Raw genomic sequence first — 5,908 nt, 5'->3', positions numbered from 1 at the left:
AGCTGCTGAATCCCCACGCGGGTTTCAGGTGCCGGCCCCAAGGAGGAAGCGCCTCCGTGACCGCCCACCCCCCCAGCCCAGCCGCCCTCTGCCAATGGCCCCATCGGCCTTCTCCAGGCGTCCAACCTGAAAGCCCCGCCAGATCCCGGCACCTCCCCAGAACTTGCCGGGCCTGCTCAACCTCCTCCTGACGCCCCCACTGCTGTCATGATGCCCGTTACCTCCTTCCAGGCACTTGCAGTCTAGTCACCTGTGTGCCTGCTCTGGCTGGAGCCCAGCCCACAGCTGACACTGGACCTAGCACAGTAGGCGCTCAATTAATGCTCAGGGAGTCGGGGGGGCGGAGAAACAGGTCAGAGTACATACGGCCTCCTGGCCAGCAGTCCCTTCCACAGGCCCGGCCCGGCAACCTGACGTGTAAGCATGGCCGGGCCCGCCCCGGGGCCACCACTGCCTGGGCCTCACAGTGAGATCCAGAAGAGGCCATCCCTGCCTCAGTCGGGGTGAGGGGCTGCCAAGGGCCGAATGTGGGCGGTCAGCTTAGTTGTGTAGCCCAAGGCATTTTAAACATTCTCTGACTGGGAGGGGCGGCTGCCAGGCCTCCTGGTCACGCACTGGCCACTCTGCTGACCCTGCTTCCAGCCCGCTGGTCTGGTAGTTTCCTTTCTCATTACCTGCCTCCCTACTGCGAACAGCGCTGACTCGGGTCTCTAACTGGCCACCAGGAAGTGGGCTGGGACTCTGTAAGTGTGGAGAGGAGCTGCGGGCCCCTACGCCACTCGGGCTGTCCCCGAACACAAAGATGCACCTGACAACCAGCAAACACCACACCGGACAGCCGCAGGCCGACTTCACTTAGGACCACGGTGCCAAATCCCAACCACAACATCAGTGAAGCGACCTGAAGGGAAACTGCCCACACCGCCGGCAGGGCTGGTTCTGCAACCCAGGAACAGCCTGACATCAGCCCGCTGTCCCCCACTTCCCGGGTGGGACAGTGTCCATGGGAAAGGATGCACAGGAGGCGAGGGGAAGAGGGAGAGGCCCACCAGAGGCCATGCCACGCAGGGCACGCGCACCCACGCACCGCTCGGCAGTGCTGACAGGTGCCATGAGACATGAAAGGAGATGGGCAGTGACAACACTGCAGCTCCTGGCAGGTGCCATGGTGGCCACCTGGCAACTCTCAGCACCTCACTGATTGCCCAGGTACAACGAGAGTTGGGGAGACAGCTTTCTCACACAGAGCAGCAGCCCATCAGGAAACAGAGTGACCATCAGGGGTAGGATGAGTCAGGGGAACAGATCTGGCACATCTCAGACGGGCGGACACCTCGCATTTTTCAAAATTCTAGAAGAATGGTACACGGCCCCATGGACGCCCCAGGTCCACGAGTTCCTTTCGGAAAATAAGCACAAGCATGTGGAAGTTCTGGGTGGGGAGAGATATCTGTGAACAAACTGACACCCCCAGAGTCCTCACAGGGGACAAAGGAAGGAGGGCATATCTCACCTGCTGGGGACAAGAGCTGGGAGGACAAGCTGGGAGGGCAGGCAGTGGCCCAGACACAGGGGTCAGGAACTCCCTGCAGGAAGGGGAGTAGGGAGTCTGAGCCCAACTTAGAGGAGAGTAAGTCACCCCAACTTGGGGGAAGAACCTTCCGGGCAGGGGAGGGACAGGGTGGGCACGGAGGGGCCACAAGACGAGCATGGTGACTGAACTGGAAGCTCGGAGCTTAAGGGGTCGTGGCAAGACCAGCTCAGTGAGCTTGGGAGCATCTGCTGCCCACTGGGGTGACCATCCTGTCCTAGTAACGAATGGAGGAAGTGAAGCCCTTCTGGGGGCTCCAGGGCGGGACTTCACTGCGTGTGGCCAAGGGCAAGGGGCATCCTTCACGCCATCCAGGCCACAGACACCAGCCAAGGGGGTGCCCACGGGGTCTGCAAGGGCCACAGGTGTACAGACAGGGGACATGGCAGTAGACAGAAACTGGGGGAGGCGGGGCTGAGACCCACAAAGGTCCCACTGGGATTTATACACACACACAGGCAGGGCCCCAGCACACATGTATACACACAGCACACACATGCACACACACGCAGCTCCACACAAAAAACCAGAGCGGGGGCAGGGGAAGGCAGGTGGCCGGCAGCCTACCACGGAGAAGCCCCTTATGGCATGGGCCGCCCCTCCTGGGGAAACCCAACTCACCAGGACGCCTTGCCTCTGGCCCACCCCGCCAACCCCCACAGCACAGCCTCATGGCACTCACTTAGCAGAGGGAAGGAAGTGGGGAGACAGATGAGTCTGCCACCCTCCCTCCTGCTGTCAGCCCACACAGCTGCAATGCACTGGGCAGTTTGTGGGACAGACAGGGAAACTGAGGCCCGGTGACCAGAGTGCTACGCACACAACACCCAGCCATGGTGGGGCAGAGGTGGGCTAGTATGACAGCCCTGGAGACAGTCCCTGCCCACTGCACCACGCCCAGGTGGGTGGGGACGAGTCAGCCAGCACACGAGGTCACAGGGTCTCCCCACCCACCACAGCCGCTAGGGGCCACACCACGTGAGCATTTGCCCCGCGGCCCAGCCACCCACAAGGGACGCGTGGTGACAGCAGTTACACAGCAGACCATTCCCAGCCTGCCTGCGGCCGAGGGCTCTGCGGCCCGGCGTGGATGCCAACGGTGCTGGGGGCAAAGGGGTGGCCCTTCCCCAAGCCGCACGGGCACCTGCTGCTCCTGCAGCCATTCACTCAGGCTCAGGTCCCCCCAGAGTGTCGGGCAGACACAGGCCGCGCTGGAGTGAAGATCCGTGGTTCTGTGGACCGGCGCAGCAGGGGGGTCCTAGAAGAGGGCTTCACCCCCCTGGGACCTCTATAATGTGAGGGCGGGAGCCCTCAGGACAGGGACCATCACTGGCATCACTGCTCCCCGGATGCTCGCCTCCCACAAAGCAGCAGACGGTGACAGTGCAGGGACCCCAGCCCGGGCTCGCACCCCAGTTAGCCGTTCCCGGGGCAGCGGACACCCACACAAGGGCTTTGCTCTCGCCTGCTGGCAGGGTGCCCCTTGGAGGGAGCAGCCCCACCGCCAACTGTAGGCCCTTGGGGTGTGGAGAGCAGCCTGGAGCTGTCCTGGGCGAGGTCCAGGCCTAGTGCTGCACCTTCGTCCCATGGCTGCAGGCAAAGCGCTCCCCTTTCTGGGCCTCAGTTTCCCCATCTGAAGAGCAGGAGGCTCGACTGCTCTCTCTGAGTTAAGGCTTCTCCACTCCCGGCTCTCCTCACTGGGCCCAGTCATCTGTGTGGTCTCAGCCCGGTCCCCATCGGACAAACGGGCTGGGCACATGGCCCCCCAGACCAGGGCCCGCACACCGGTTGGCCAAGCTGCATCCCAGCTCCCCACACTCCCAGCCCCCCAGCCCCAGGGGCTCGAACACACCCTGAGCCACGCCAGACCTGGGGCGCCCTCCTTGGCCAACACCACACTACCACACACTGCCGCGTTCTGGAGAGCCGGCTGTGTCTGCAGCACTTAACAGGAGTGTCTGTGACCCTCTCAGCTACCCCAGCGGCAGGGACTTGTCCTCCCTTGGGGCAGACACAGGTGCACGGGGGTGGAGGGTCTGCCTGGCGCAGACGGTGTGGGGCCCTGCACCTTCAGGACAAAGGCAAGGAGGATTCCAGGACCCTGGCACCCTGCTCTGTGCATGTCCCCCTCCTGAGCGGGTCTACACCTGACATTCAGAAGGTCCCATGTGGAGGCCTGGCAGAGCTCTGAGACTGGGCAGGCTGGGGCCCGGACTCATGGCGAAGGGCCTCCGTGTGCCCAACTGTGTAGTGGCGTCAGGCAGGCACAGAACAGTGCCTGCTAGAGTACACGTTCACGGCACGCTGGCCGTCACGATGAACGTCCGAGGGAAAACCACTATACTTGAGCGAGAAATGAGGCCAAACCAGAGTACCAATCTAGAAGTCATGACTTGTGCAGAAGCCCCAAGCTTTCCAAGGCAGGTGGACCCCTCCCTGGCTCAGAGGGGCAGAGAAAGAAAGGTGCATGGAGCGGCCCTGGGATGACTGGCCCTGTGAGCACCAAGCAGAGCAGGCTCGTCTCACTGTGACCCAGCTGGGGCTGCTCGGAGCCCGCAGAAGTTCCCCAAACCCAAGCCTACACTTTCAGAGCCCTCAATGCAGGAGCACAGCCAGAGCCACTGAGGGCACCGCACGGACCCCACAGGCTCATGTCACCAGGGCGCGCTGATGACCTTAGGCTAAACCCTGGTTCCTCCTCTCACTTGTTCACACGACTCCACAAATGTGTATGGGGCACTGGGATCCCACAGGGAACACTCGAGACAGAAATGGTGCCTGTTCATGTCTAGCTCACACGTTCTGGTGGGGACACGGAGCGAGTAAATCACAAGCCTGCTTCGGGGAGAGTGGTGACTGGCAGGGAGGCAAGTACATGAAACAGCACGGGGAGAGCCGAGTGGTTAGAAAAGATGCCACTTCAGGTGGTCACCAGTAAGGCCTTTCTGAGCAACACTTGCGCGGAGACCTAAAGGTCCCAAACAATGACCGAAGCAGAGGGAACAGCAGGTATGGAGACCCAAGGCAGCAGAGCCTAAAAGCGACTGCCAGGCCGGTGTGAGAGGGTGTCAGGTACGGGGGCAGCTGCAAGGCGGGCGGTGTAACCTCGCAGAGGCTGCAGGGCAGGACCTGGCTTGTCTGAAGGCAGGAAAACAGCCCTGGGGCCACCTCTCCCCATACAGGGCCGTGGCATGTGCCACCACACCACACCACACCCACGTGTCCTAGCTGGGGACCTCTTGGCCCAAGAGCCGTCTCAGGCCACGCAGATACGTATAACACAGGAGCCCAGGGCTGTGTGGTCAGCACAAGCTCCAACACAGGTGCCCCACCTGTGTATCCACCTGCCCAGACAGAAAGCGGCAAACCTGTCCCAGTGCCACCTCCCCCTGGCTGCCTGCACCGAACCCTGAGGCTCCGCACAGACCCTCAGGCCCCAGGGACAGGGCACTTCCCCTGCCCCAAAGCGCAGGCTCTGAGACTGGCGGCTTGCAGGCCATTGGCCCCCAAGCCCTGGAAAAGGAAGGGGGTCTGTTCCCTGACCGATCCCTATGGCCCCAGGCCCAGCAGATGCTGGTCCCTCAAAAATAAGTGCTGCGTGGGGCGCCTGGAGGGTGGAGGCACTGGCCGGCTGAGGCTGCAGGGCTCCGGGGCCCGTTCTGGAAGACAGGCTCTCTGACAGGACGCGTTTCCCTCTCCGCTCACCTGAGCTCAGGTAAGCCGGGCAGTGTTTGCTCAGCAAAGATCGGCCACCGTAAGTCAGCCAGACAGGCAATATTTCTGTCCTTTCTTAACCACCCAGCAAGCAGCGGTCACCGAGGGGGAGCTAAGGCATGACGGTCCCTCCCCTGTCTAAACAGGAACCTCAAAGGGAAGGGCAGGATCAGGAAGCACCCCAAAGCACCCATTTTGTCAGCCCCTCCGCGGGGCCGGCAGCGCACACCTCCCCGCACATCCTGAGCCCAACCAACCGATATGCTGGCAACAAACACAACTGAAAGATTGTGCGGCCAGACGGCCCCGTTTGGGTGGTGTGATTTAGAGGTCTTCCTCCTCGGGAGCTCGGTACACGAGCACCTCTGCACCCACTGCGGGCTACCGGCTGCTCCAGGAGCGTCCGGCCCGGCGCGCGGGGCCCACGCGGCCCGGGGCCCGCAGGCGGGGGGGTGGGGTGTGCCGATGCCAGGGGCTGGCATTTCCAGGGGCGCCCCGCCCGGCCGCCCCACCTACCTCCAAAGCCTCCAGCGTGCTGAAGCTGGCGATGGCGAAGCCGTCGATGACCTCCTCCTCCTGCGAGCTGGATTCGCGGCGGCGGCG

The 5,908-nt window shown here is 62.8% G+C and overlaps 1 protein-coding gene across 1 annotated transcript in view; it reads right to left on the bottom strand.

Moving 5' to 3' along the window:
* FBRSL1 (fibrosin like 1) overlaps window positions 1–5,902 on the bottom strand; it is an 83,241-nt gene extending 77,339 nt beyond the window's left edge. Inside the window, exon 1 of the mRNA XM_019631962.1 lies at window positions 5,822–5,902. The gene's annotated coding sequence lies outside the window, so the exon portion shown is untranslated. The remainder of the gene's footprint in view (window positions 1–5,821) is intronic.
* Between the last annotated feature and the right edge of the window lie 6 nt (window positions 5,903–5,908).

The sequence above is a fragment of the Hipposideros armiger genome, unplaced genomic scaffold (assembly GCF_001890085.2).
Source record: "Hipposideros armiger isolate ML-2016 unplaced genomic scaffold, ASM189008v1 scaffold_1055, whole genome shotgun sequence".
NCBI lineage: Eukaryota > Metazoa > Chordata > Mammalia > Chiroptera > Hipposideridae > Hipposideros > Hipposideros armiger.
Note: the sequence above shows the minus strand (reverse complement) of the source record. Positions and strands in the feature narration are given on the sequence as shown.